Below are 13439 nucleotides of genomic sequence, written 5' to 3'. Positions count from 1 at the left end.
ATTATTTAGGGTTACCGATGTATTTATGAACAAAAGGATAACCAATAGTGAATACACTCCCTCTGTGACAGCGAAATGGTACAATCCAAATTGGCACATCCAAATTGCCCTTATGGCCAACAAAACGTATCGTCTGATCTTCACCAACTCACCTGGGTGTGCAATCATTTCACATTGCCACGATAGGGCTTGTTCCGTAACGTCCCTGCATACGCGTACACCGTACACCCTCCAAATGACGATATCGACTTTCTGTAAGCACCAGAAAAGCATAGTATCCAGAGTGGCCTTGCAAGATTGGTGTAGTCCGGGCATAATTACCTATTCCGAGAAGAGTCTTACTAAGATTATGGATGCAAAGTGAGCGCTGGATGCAATCCAACCAAAGTAGACAAGATTATCTGCAAGTATACAATTTAGCCCTGCTGAGCCCCTAGGCATCAGCATTCGCACTCGCAAAAAAGAAAAACGGCACCTGGTGATTATGCGTTGATTACCAACATCTTAATTATATTACAAAAAAGACGTCTGCCCCATACCCCGTACAGACGATGCCCGCAACGTTTTACGTGGCACTAAAAATTTCTCTTCTATTTACATTCGATCTGGCTACTGGCAGATAGCTGTTGACGAAATGGACCGTGAAAAGGCCACTTTCATCACCCTAGACGGCCTCTACCATTTCGAAGATATGCCCTTTAGAGTTTGCATCCCTTCAGCACCCTTCAAATAAATGACAGACCCTCTTTTGCGCGGTTTCAAATAACCAACATGCTTATACTACCATAGCAGTTTTAAATGCATCTTTACCCCTTCTTTTAAACACATCTGTACACCCTTCTGATATCCTCCTAAAGCATGTACGAGTGGACCTCCAGCAGAAGTCCTCGAAATGCCGCTCAGCCACCGCCAGATAACCATCCTTGGTCATCTTGTTGGCAAATATGGTGTTCAAGCCGACCGTTCAAAACTGCGTGCTGACGAGCGATTCCCTCCTCCAAGCTAATCTAATGACTTTCGAATTTTTGGGGCTTATTCTTTTACTTCTCGCGTTTTATACCGGTATTTGCTGACATCGTGCGCACTTTGATGGACCTTCTTAAGAATAATACGAGTTCACTTGGGGCACATCTCAGGAAGAGGCGTTTCCTCACTTGACATCCGTGCTGAGCAGCTCGCCTATCTTGGCCCACTGTGAACTTACTGCCGCCACCAAAAAACGGACTGATGCAAGTGGACATGCCATGGGTGCCATCCCATCCAGCGATGGGACGGCCAAGACCGTGTAATTGCATTGACAGCAGGCTATTCACATCCGCAGAACAAGCTACTTATTCACGGATTGGGAGGGCCTGGCGCTGGTGTGGGCTATATCAATTTCGCCCGTATCTGTGTCAGTGTTGCGGAGTTACCACTCCCGGACTCGTATGACTCAGGGTAGTTTCACTTTTTCGTGACCTCGTACTGGAATGGAAGTGAAATGACGACAACGCTTGGAGGAAAGAAATGGGAGTCCAATTAGGCGCCTTTTTTGCACAATAAAATGGGTATGGAGTAGGGTGAAGTTTTAGACTAGCTGTGCCGATCTTAAGCTGCGACCTACTGCCAATCCAACTTATGAACCAGCATCAAAGCAACCCAAGTGCCCAATTGCTGCATTCAACTGGTGTGAGCTCGCTAACGAACGTGGTGCTGCCAGTGGTTTCTCCAAGGAAGAAGCTCTAGGCAGGTAACATTTTTCGTCGCCTGTGCCAAAGCGCCTGCTCAGCACGACCATTATCGCCTCCCGCAGCCAATCTTCCCCGCAAGAGACATTCTAACCAGTGTTGCCGTAGGTGTCATCTTAGTCGGTAGAAAAAAATGATATTTTTAAAATGCGAATTGTCAGCCTCATAAAATTAAAGGCAATTTGCCGACATAAAATGAATTCAAAAACATTGGGAGCGATTATGCTACACTTACACTTTCAAATTCTACTGCGGCCAGAATATTTCAGAATGTCGACACAATTCTGCAGTGATGGTATTTGTCTCCCCTTCACGCTCCGACATTCAAGTTCCGTTTGCTTTACAATTTAACGCTTACAAGTTTTACTTCGCGCATGCACATACCCTATCAGGTCTGTCACAGATGGAGACCGTTGCAGGCAGTGTAGTGGGAAGGGTACCGTGTATGGGAGCCCTTTCGAGGCGAGCCTCGGTCAAGCAATAGATGGCTCTGGTGGCGAAAACACACTTTCCCCGTATCTTCATGATCCCTTCACCATGGGTGCTAAATTCTAATTAAGCGGCAAACGAGGACATTTATTGCCTCCGAAGGAGGGTATTCGTCGCCTTGCGGATATGCTGTGGCCTGACGTCTCTATTGGCTGTGAACATAGCGATTGTCCCTATTGGCTGATACACGAGATGTGGCTGGAAAGAGAGTGATGATGTATTATAAATCTCTAATAGGATACGGGCGCCCATTGGTCCAGGAAAAGATGTGAACATGACGATGTTCAACCAGCCAAACGGATGCCAAAATTACACCATCATCCCATAGGGGAACACGGAGTAGTATGCGAAGCACCCATGAGGTCGACTGAAGTTCCCATTAGTTTTCAGTTCGTTGTTTCCCTTGACGTTCAGCTTCGCGTGCCTATGTTGTACCAGTAGCTTCTTGACGTAATTTGAATGAGTGAAGGACATAAGGCGCGTTCGAAGCACATGCTCCCGTCTCGGTTTGTAGCGCAGTGCGAAGAGTGCCACGTACCTCCCGTTGCGGCCAGAGAGTCGTGGGATGAAAGCCGGCGGCCGCCTAATTATTTCTTTTTATAGTGTACTGCGCTGACGTCAGCCCAAACGCTGATAGCGCTGAAGAGACGCGCATGCGCAGTCGAGTGCACACAGCGGACAACGACAACGAGGGAGGGAGGGACACAGCCCCGAGCATGAGATGCTTCGCATCTAAAAAAACAGTGGATGGCCAAACGTCAACCTTAATGATACGCTTTGAGGTATAACTTCTTTAACAGGTACCCGCAGCTTGGCGTACGGTAAGTGTGATGTCTCTCCGCATGCCTTGAAGCTGAACAATACGGATGCCTGACGTTAAGCGTGCACGTATGCCGAAAAAGAGCGATTGGCGAAGGCTTCTGGTTATAACAACGGACAAAAGGAAGAAAACGTCGTCAAAAGAATGGCAATGATGAGCATGTCGAATAATGGTCTTTTATTTCGCGACATCATACACAGCAACGATAAACAAAGCAGCACAACACTTAACAAAAGAGAAGTTTGCAACTTATCTCAGTGACATAACTGAAGCAGCACTGATGCTCACGCATTCTCACACCACAGGACAAAGCTTACGTGCCCCGAAAGGTTTTTTTTGTATCTATCCTTGCACGAGATGTCACCCAGCTGTCATCACCTACGGACTTTGTCGACCAGCATGCACATGGTTACGGGAAAAATAGTATATTAGAGATATTTACACTTTTTACCGTGGGGAACTCGGTCCCAGTGTCGAGTGGGCGCGGCAAGAGAGAAAGAGACGAAAACGGAGAGTTTCTTTCCCCTGACTGAACCGGCCGCCATAGCAAATATTCACCGTTTCGTTGTTTCGTTACCGTGCCATGCAGTGGCCAATCTCTCACTCTCGACGTTTCTTTCACGAGGACCAATAGGGGTCCCCTGACAATATTTTGGAGTTCTCAAAGGCCCTGTTAACGTCAGTGATATGTTGCGTTCGTACTGAAGTCGATACAGCCACCAAGACGTAATTTCCACGTTGAGAAATTCTGGGAACGAAAGTGAGCTTCCCGCTCATTCCATCACCGAGCATGGGCAAAATTTCTCCACAACAAGGAATCAAATGTAATAAAATGGCAAAAAGTTTTATTTCCTCGAAAAGTAATTTGATTTGAATTAGGATGCCTATCCCGGAACACTAATCTGTACGGCCGCAACTTCTGCGTCATAGGCGATCATCACGCGCTCTGTTTCCTTTCTCCGCTGAAATATCTAATCTAACCGGACGCTTCCGTCGCTGTACTATAAGTTTTCAAGAGTATTCATACATGTACAACAAGTGTATAAGTACGGCCTTTTTCATTAGGACACCGATTGCTTGTATTTTTCCCGGTTGACCACCCCGACTCTCCCGCTACGAGAATACCTAGTATTGTGAATCAATTACTCAATAAATAATTAAAAATAAATAAATAAATAAATAAATAAATAAATAAATCAATCAACAAATGCATAAATAAAATAAATAAATAAATACATCGATCAACAAAACAATCAATCGCAAAAACTCTTTCTGGTTCCTTTTGCGAGAACCGGAAATAAAAAGATTGCGCTCGAAATAACATTTTTTTTTAGCTTTAGGGACTAGGAGCGGCGCGTTTTTTCTTCGCGCGCAATTACCAATCGTTTGAACTGTGTCTTCCCCGAACATATTCAAGTTACGCAATGGGGTTCACTATCTCCTAAACATCCGCCCCGAGGTTCGACAGCTGTTTCTTGTACTTCCTAGATATATGCGCATGTGGATGTTTTCTAACAACTTCATCACTTATCCACAGCAGGCCACCTTGAGGTTTCACGCATCTCCGACCGGGTGCGTCGCGCTAGTTCTGGCCAGGGCTTTACCGGTATGTCTGCCGTTATATGGACTCGTGCGACCTCTGAGAAGGCCATAAAAGGCCTACGGCATCGTCATCATGCCCGCTGCAACCATCGGCGATACCTTACAAAGCATGTTTTTGTGTAGAGGCCGATTTCTTTCGTCCCTTCTCGGTGTCTTCTTCGGGCAACCAGTGAATCGCAATCGCCACCTGTTATGCCCCCCGTTACACCACCACACGCGCTTTCATTCACGCAGGAGCGCCTCTGACGTTGCCAATTTTCTTCTCCGGGCAGCCATCCTTTATGATGACGCCATCTTCCAGCTCCTTCCTGATCGGGGCCGCTATCTTTATAGCGGGCTCGTGCAGACATTTGTGCTTGCTCGACGCAACACAAGATCATGGCTTCTTACCGTCCTCAGACCAATGGCAGCACTTCACAGACCAGACAGAACACTTACAGACGTGCTATCAATATGTATCCGACGATTTTCGCGATTGGGACGTGGCCTTACCGCACCTCCCATTACACCGATGGATATTCTCCCTCTTAACTGCTCTCCGTGCGCGAGTCCGCTTTGCAACTGGACACTGTCTTGCCGCGTTTAGTTCCATGATCCATTCGCTTGCGCCCTCCCCGACGATGATCGCCAAGTTGCCCAATATCACCTCTCACCTATGCTCACCGCAGTTCTCCCAAAAGGCGCCTCAAGGCGCCCAGCACCGAGATCTCTAGTTTTCACCTTGGACAGTTGCTTTTTTTTGGTCGTCATCCTGCCGTGTTCGGCTCTCTCAGAAACTGCTGGTCCCTTACTTCGAGCCTACTGTGTGATACGTCAAGTGACCACAGTCATAAACAAAATATCTCCAGGTGCTCCTTCGTGTACTTACCACCCCGTTTCCGGCGAAAAATTGTCCACGTTTTCTCATCAAGCTCTACCATCGCCTCCTCGCAGCTTCCCTGTAGGAAGCACTGAGACGGAGCTTTTGGCGTGGGGGTTATGTCATAAATGGGTCATCAGGTGAAAAATGAAGAACTAATATAAAGCCGTAAGCACCATGATTCTGTACATATGCTACGGCTCAGATAAAAATGACAAGATGCGGATCAAGGTGGGGCTGCGAGGGGTACTGGAAATAGACGGAGAGTTTGAACCTCTGCCATTCACGGGTCTCGCTTCTCTGCAAATACGTCTGCTAACTACAGCTTCATTTTTATGTCGTCCCCTCCCTAACAATACAACTGAACTTTGCATGTCACAACCTCAAATCACTGTTTAACGTTCATGTTGTAGCATATCTCGTGCAATGCATCGGATTCTTGTTTCGTGTGTATGGCTTCTGTGTCAAAATTTCGGGGTGACTAAATTTTCTAGCGTGCGCTACATTGGCCGAGGTTGAGCACTTTCGCGTGGCTCCTGGAGAGCCATGCTGCGCATGCGTGAGGAGCAGTGAAGTCGCACGGCGCACAGAACGTTGCTCGGTGCCCGGCTCACACACCCTACGCGCTTAGCGTGTTGGCCGACCTCAGTTCTGAACGTGGCGGCCCGTTCAACTTGACGATCATACCAGGGGTGGCCGGTGTAACCTTTAGTTCCCAGACAAGGCGACAGTCAAATTTTGGCTGGTCCTCGCTAAGACGAAAAGAACCCGGGCCGTTTATTTGACGCGCCTAAGTAGCCATGTTCACAGCGAAGAAGGGGGAAAGAAAGCAAAGAAGGACAGTAAAGCACACGGAATGATGGAGAGGAGGACGAGGCGATATCGCCCAGTGCGAATGCGAATGCTAGTAGCTGATAGTCCGGTCTGTTACATCTCTTCACAGATTTTCAAAACAGTGATTTCTTTTGCACTCATTTACTTGATGGAAGGATGGCCCATATTGAAGGCGCTTCGGTTCCCTGCACTGGCGTCCTGACCTGCGCAGTCCAGCCAATGGGCTTCCTGGAGTCTCTAATGAAGTGGTAGCGTTAGAATCTTCACCTAGCTGAGCTGGTTGCGCCTGGTGGCTTCCTAGTGGGTTGTTCGGCGTGATGTGCCTCGGTGTCCATCACTGAACTCAGTCGAGGGCCTCGCGTTGCGGTGCGGGTTACCCTCGTGGCTGACCTCGCCATCGAAGTTTTCGTCCATTCGCAGCAAGCGCTGTCGGTTCCATCTCAGGAGCCCATGGTCTTCCGTTCTTACCACGTATAATCGTGTTATAGTCTCTTTTACCACTTTCGCTCGGTGTGACCAGCTTCCATGTTTCATCCGGACCACGTTTCCGGCTTCCAAGCGGGGTAGTGGCCTGCCTCGGGAAGATTTACGCTGTTTCAATACGGGTAACCCTCTGTCGACGTGGTATTCTGGAAGTGTGGCGTGCACGTGGCGACCTTGCAGTAGTTATACGGGTGAGTGACCACTGTCAAGGGGAGAAGACCGATAAGCAAACAGAGCCAGCCATACATCACCCCGGGACTCGTGGGTTTTCTTTAGAATAGGCTTCACGATCTGTACCCCCTTTTGAGCTGAGCCATTTGACCGTGAGAACTCTGGACTTGGCGTGATATGCTCGAAGTCATATCGGTGGGCGAACGACGCAAACTCTCGCGATGCAAATTGAGGCCAGTTGTCAGTGCACACTTGACTGGGAATGCCGTATCGCGAGAACATAGCAGATATCTTGTCGATTAATTCCGCCGCCGTGGTACTTTTGAGTTTCTCGACGACTGGAAAGTTAGAATGGGCAATAAACACAACTACTTAGTGTTCTCCAGCGAATGTACATAGGTCTATGCCTACACGATGCCACGGTCGGTCGGGCGTTGGCTATCGTAGGAGGGGTTCACTCGGTTGACTGTGTGCGTACTTTCGACATACGCTGCACGTTCGCGCTTGTTGCTCAACGTCACTGCTCATTCCCTGCCATAAACCCAATCTACGCGCTCTAGCTTTACGCTTGTTCATACCCAAGTGGCCTTCGCGAATTCGCGGAAGAATTTCCGCATGCATTGATTTAGGCACCACAACTTGGCAATCCTTTAGCATCACTCCATTCACCAGGGATATCTTTTCCGCACACGGCATCAGTACGCCGTCTATTGCCATGCCATCTTCCATTTGTTTCATGGTGGGGCTGAGAAGCGCATCTTCAAGGGTTTAAAAGGACGTAGAATGGGGCTAGTTGGTGGTGCTTCATGTTCAATTGTGCTAAGTAGACAGACGAAAGGACACTAACGGGACCTCGTCCCTGTCCTGTTAGTGTCCTTTCGTTGTACACTTAGCGCAATTGAATATCATTCAAGGGTTTCCTTTTGTAGTCGCAACATAGTCGCTTTGCGTATGATGCTGGTTACTACTTGCGTTGTGTGAACGTCCACGTCCTCGACGTTGTCGTAGCCGCCAGTTGGTAGTGCGGCCCGGGACAGCATGTCTGCGAGTAACAGGTCGTTCCCAGGTACAAACTGTAACAAATATTCATTTCATAAGCCGGAAGAAAAACCGCTGCAGTCTGGGTGGTATACCTCCAATGTTCTTTTGGGCGATCGTAATGCTTCGTCCATACCCGCCGCGGTGGCTCAGTGGCTAAGGCGTCGCGCTGCTGAGCACGAAGTCGCGGGTTCGATTCCCGGCCGCGGCGGCCGCTTTTCTGATGGAGGCGAAAAGAAAAAACGCCCGTGTGTACGAGATTTCGGCGCACGATAAATATCCCCAGGTGGTCAAAATAATCCGGAGCCCTCCACTACGGCGCGCCTCATCGCCTGCGTTGCGTCGGCGCGTTAAACCCCACAATCAATCAAATCAATGCTTCGTTCATAAACGAACTGATGAAATTTTTCACCAGCGAAAACAATTGGAAGTGTTTCCTTTTCTGGGCGTGTCGCTCTTCACTTGCGTCAGCGCTCTTGAAGCGTAGGTCACTGTGCGCCAGTCATCCCCGTGTCCTTGCAATAAGGCAGAACCGATACCTGTTGCCCGATTCCCGGCCGCGGCGGCCGCTTTTCTGGTGGAGGCGAAAAGCAAAAACGCCCGTGTGTACGAGCGTGGTCAAAACTAATCCGGAGCCCTCCACTACTTCGCGCCCCATCGCCTGCGTTGCGTCGGCGAATTAAACCCTACAATCAATCAATTAATACCTGTCCCCGAGGCGTCTGCAGTAATCTTCGTGTGTCTTTTGCATCAAAACGAGCCAGCAACAGAGGATTAGTAAGCGCTGCGAATATCTGGTCCCATTCTCGCTCACGGGCTGTTGTCCAATAAAGCATCAAGGCTTCTTTCACCAGGCTTCGAAGCAACCCTGTCTTGTCGCTCAATCCTGGAAGTATTTTCGAAAGGAGTTCACAGCGCCGAGCAATCGCCGCGCACCCTGCTTATCTTTTGGAGCTTGCATGGCACGGTCGCTTTCAATTAAATCGGGATTAGGGCGAACTCCGTCTCTTCTGATAGCATCTCCATGGAATGTAACCTGTGCGGTGCACAACACACACTTTGCTGGATTCAATATCAGCCCTTCCTCCTGTGCCCGTCTAAGGAACACGTTCGTCGTGTTCTTCCTTTCTGTCGCCCTATATTAAAACGTCTACATGTATGCCCACTCCCGGCAACCCTTTGAACATCTCTCTTAGCGTCTTCTGGAACACCTCGCTGGCCGAGGAAATTGCAAAAGGAAGACGTAAAAAACGGTACTGCCCAAATGGTGTAGTAAAAGTGCATATTCGTGAAGTGGCCTCGTCTAAACGAATCTAATGAAAGCCGGCATTGGCGTCGGGACGGGAGAATTATTTTGCGCCTGCAAGCTCGTTCTCTACGTTCTCTCGTGAAGGCACAGTATAGTGCTCCCGCTTAATGCTCCTGTTCAATGGTAATGCTCCTGTTCAATGAAGATGCGAGGCGTACCAACCGTCGTGTGCACTACAACCAGGGGACGTACCCAATCGGTTGGTTCATCCACCTTGACGATGATTGAGTCCTTTTCCATTCTTTGAAGTTCTTGTGGCAGGCGCCCTTTCAACGCTATGGGTAATGTTCGGGCTGGCTGGACGACTGGAACAGCAACCTCTCGTAGCACACTTTTGTGGAATCGCTTGACGCAGCCGGTGCCGCTGAAGAGGTCAGGAAATGCAAGCTGGAATTTCGTTTGCTCATCGTCAACATTCATGGCGTCCGTCGTCATCAGTGTAAGAACAAACTGTTGGCATGTCTTTAAGCCAAGGATGGCTTGGCGCCCCTTTTCACGATAAAGAACAAGGCGAAATGCTGGTGTTCAGTTATCTCGACATCTTCGGTCGCCGCGCAAACATGCTTTTTTGCACTGCCGTTGTATGCGGGGAAGACGGCTGCGCTATTTCGCGGATGCTTGCGTGGGCGATTCGGTTGAACAGAGTTAGTGGCAGAAAATTTGCGTGACACGCGGTATCTACCTTGAACTGTATCTCCTGACCGGCTGTTTGGCCGCGAACCATCCAATCAGCTCCTATGTCTCCGGTGACGCCGCAAGCACTGCTGCCCAAGATGTCAAACATTTCGTCGCTTTAATCCGCTTTGTGGACCTCGCTTATTCTGCAAGCATTCTTGCAGCATGCGGCAACGTGATTTCGTTTCTTGCATGCATAACAAGTTTTCCCATATGCCGGGCACCACTCGGGAGCATGTACCTTGTTACAATTTCGACAGCGAGTTCCATTCGCAAACTTCGTGCGGTTTGTTTTGCGTGTGAACTCAACGTGCAGGCTTTCCTTTGACCACGCTGAGCTCTGAAGGACGCAAACCTCAGCGGCTTTGCAAATGCCTTCTGCTTTCTGGAAGTTTAGGTCTTTGTCACTCAGCAACTTTTCTCGAAGTTTTGCATTATCAGATGCAACGCATCTCTTGCTCTCTGGTATGTCCCTTCGTTGTCGTCGTCGTCGCGGCGTTGTCCGCGCGCTCACTGCACATGCGCAACTCTCCTCCGTTCTTCTCTCCGACAGCTATGCACAACACTATCCCTCCATCTCATTATCATAACAACAGTTGCGCGTGTGCGCTTCGCTGCTCTCGTTGCGCGCATGTGTGCGCACTCTCACTCCGTCTCATTATCACAACAACAGCTGCGCGTGTGCACTTCGCTGCTCTGGGTGCGCGCATGTGTGTGCATGCGCGCGACTCTCGCCCCCGGCTCCTTTCCTTTCAAAAGCGGGAATATAAGCGGCGGAGCGCACGGCGCCGGATCAGTCCAGCGCTCGCTCTCGCACTTGACTTGACTTTGCTTGACGATATCCCGTGCAAGATCTTCAGATGAAGACGTGATGGAAGCGACAGTCCCTTCAGCGAGTGGACTGACGCAATTCAATACTTCCGTCAGTCCAAACGCTCCCCCCTGTTGCGTCGCATCATATCAGGGTTCCCTCGCGGGAAGATGGGCGTATTGTTTGGCCCAAAAATCATGTCGTCCCTGATCATAGACTCTTCAAGAGAACCGAGGTTGCACAGCTTCGTTTGCTTTTTTAAGCCCCGCAGCAATGTGCCTTTTGTGCCTTTCGTACACTTCATTACATTGGTCGACACAATATTCTTCAAACGTCTGCCCTAACGTGTCAAAATCTTCTGTGCCCTCACCTGCGGCAACGGAGAAATTCTTGTAGACATCCAGCGCCTCGTCCCCAGCAGTACTATGAAGAATCACTGCTTTTACGGCCGATGGGCGGGGCTTATCTGGTTCCGTAGCGGTGATGAACAGCTGCAGCTTGTGCTTGAATATCAGCCAGTTTTTCCTGATGTTGCCGGATAGATGCAGCGGTACCGAGGGCTTGACAACGTCCATATCGAACGTCAGGACCACTTCGTACACTATGTGACGTCTATTTCACAGACAAGGCGACGATCAACATTTGGCTGGGCCTCGCCAAGACGAAAAGACCCCCGACCGTTTATTTGCTGCGCTTAAGTAGCCGTGTTCACATCGGGGAAGGGGAAAGAAAGCAAGTAAGGAAAGAAAAGCAGACGGAAGGGTGGAGAGGAGGATGAGGCGATATCGCCAAGGGCAAGTGCCGATAGCGGATAGTCCGGTCTGTTACAGCCGGGAGTGGAACCAGTGGCTTTTGCGTCGCAACAACACGGGTGTGCGCCTGTGGAACCAGATTAGCTCTGGGGTGATTGGTGACGCTGCGCCGGAGCCGCTTGATAAATATACATATGTTTGTGTGTCATCGAAGCAGCTGCAAGCCTGATAATCAAGCTACTCCTAGACAACCAGGAAAGGTAAGAAAAACCAGCTGGACCTTCTCTGATGCTACGTATATCCTGTCATAGCCGTGCTAAGCCACTGCTAATTTTTTGCTCCTAAGGTCGATTGTCTTTCCAGAATTCCTAAATGTAGGTATGGAGACTCGATAAACATGCAGCGTGGCTTCCAGGGCATTATTTCTTGCTTTTGCGTTGGTCAGGCGAAATATTACTAATAGTGCATTGGCTAGCGATACAGTACCCGTTTTATTACTTGACTATGAAATGCTTACAAACTATTGGCTGGCTGTCAACGCTGGAGTCATCGAGTTAGCCGAGAGGTTGACGAGAAAAAAGCTGATTGTTCAGCAATACTTGTGCACCTTTCACACTAACCCAGTTACATTAAAATAAACAGAGCCCATTAGGCCCCAGGATATCTGTACACGCATGCCGATGTTCGTGGCTGCACACACACACGACTGCCGCCTTTGGGATGTCTAAACCTTAGATAATGCCACTTGCTCCCTAAGATGAAGAGCGCCAGATATGGGGGGTAGTAGCTAGCCCCTATTCGATTAGTCTCGTTTCTATGGCTACTCCGTAAAATGGACTTTGGTAGGGAGTGGGCAGTTGTTAGTTGCCTGTTAGGTATGCGTGAATCCGTTGTGGGACATTTTAGTTTACACCAAAATGCACCATCTTGTCAATTAGGTCTGAATGAGGGACTCTATCCAAAGCTTTTGGCATGTCAAGACTAATACAATAAATGTGCTCATTGCCCTTCAAAGCCCTTGCAAAGTCATCTATTGTTCCTACCAGTTGCGACACTGTCGAAAGATTTTGCCGAAATCCATGTTGAGTATGACAGTTTTTTGTCTATTAAGTGGCTGTATATGGCCTTTGAGATGACGTGCTCAAGACGTTTACAGCGTACGCAGGAAAATGAAATAGGACGGTAATTTTCAATTTTTTGCCGGAATCCGGATTAGAAAATTGGGACAAGCTTTGCCACTAACCAGTAATCTGGGACGAGTTTCTGTTCCTGTAGTACATTAAAGGTACTCGTGAGATAGAAACCAATTCATCCCAAGTATCTAGGTAAAAAAGCATTTGGCATATCGTCAGGACCACTCGATTTCTTTACGTTAATGTCCAGTTGGAGGAAAACGACCCCTTTCGTACGTAATGTTTACGTCTGGCTTATCGGAGAAATGAGGGCCAGATGTTTTATTGTTCGACTAATCTCCGCTCGATCGTGGAGAACATACCGACTGAAAAAACGTGTTATAATGACACGCTATCTTTCCTTGATCATGCAGAACTGCTCCATTCATGATACTTCTGTCTCGGTGGTTCTGGGCCTCGGATAAGTGACGCCAAAAACGGTGCGGGCAGGAGACCGTAAAGTTGGACAAGGCATAGACGTAGTACTTTTCTTTCGCAGTCTTAAGGTGGTTTCATAACAGCCGTGAGAACTCAGCGATTTTGTAACTGTTCCTTTTTTTCTGTCGTCTTTGGCGAGTGATCCGTCTATGGGAATCATTTCTTGAGTCACCCATGGATTTTGTTTCTGTTTTCTTTGTTTTCGCAGTGTGACACAAGACGATATATTTGAACCACTGCTACAAGTTAATGACGTCAC

This window comes from Haemaphysalis longicornis, unplaced genomic scaffold (genome assembly GCF_048455015.1).
Source record: "Haemaphysalis longicornis isolate Haplotype H1 unplaced genomic scaffold, Haemaphysalis longicornis Haplotype H1 scaffold_7, whole genome shotgun sequence".
NCBI lineage: Eukaryota > Metazoa > Arthropoda > Arachnida > Ixodida > Ixodidae > Haemaphysalis > Haemaphysalis longicornis.
Note: the sequence above shows the minus strand (reverse complement) of the source record.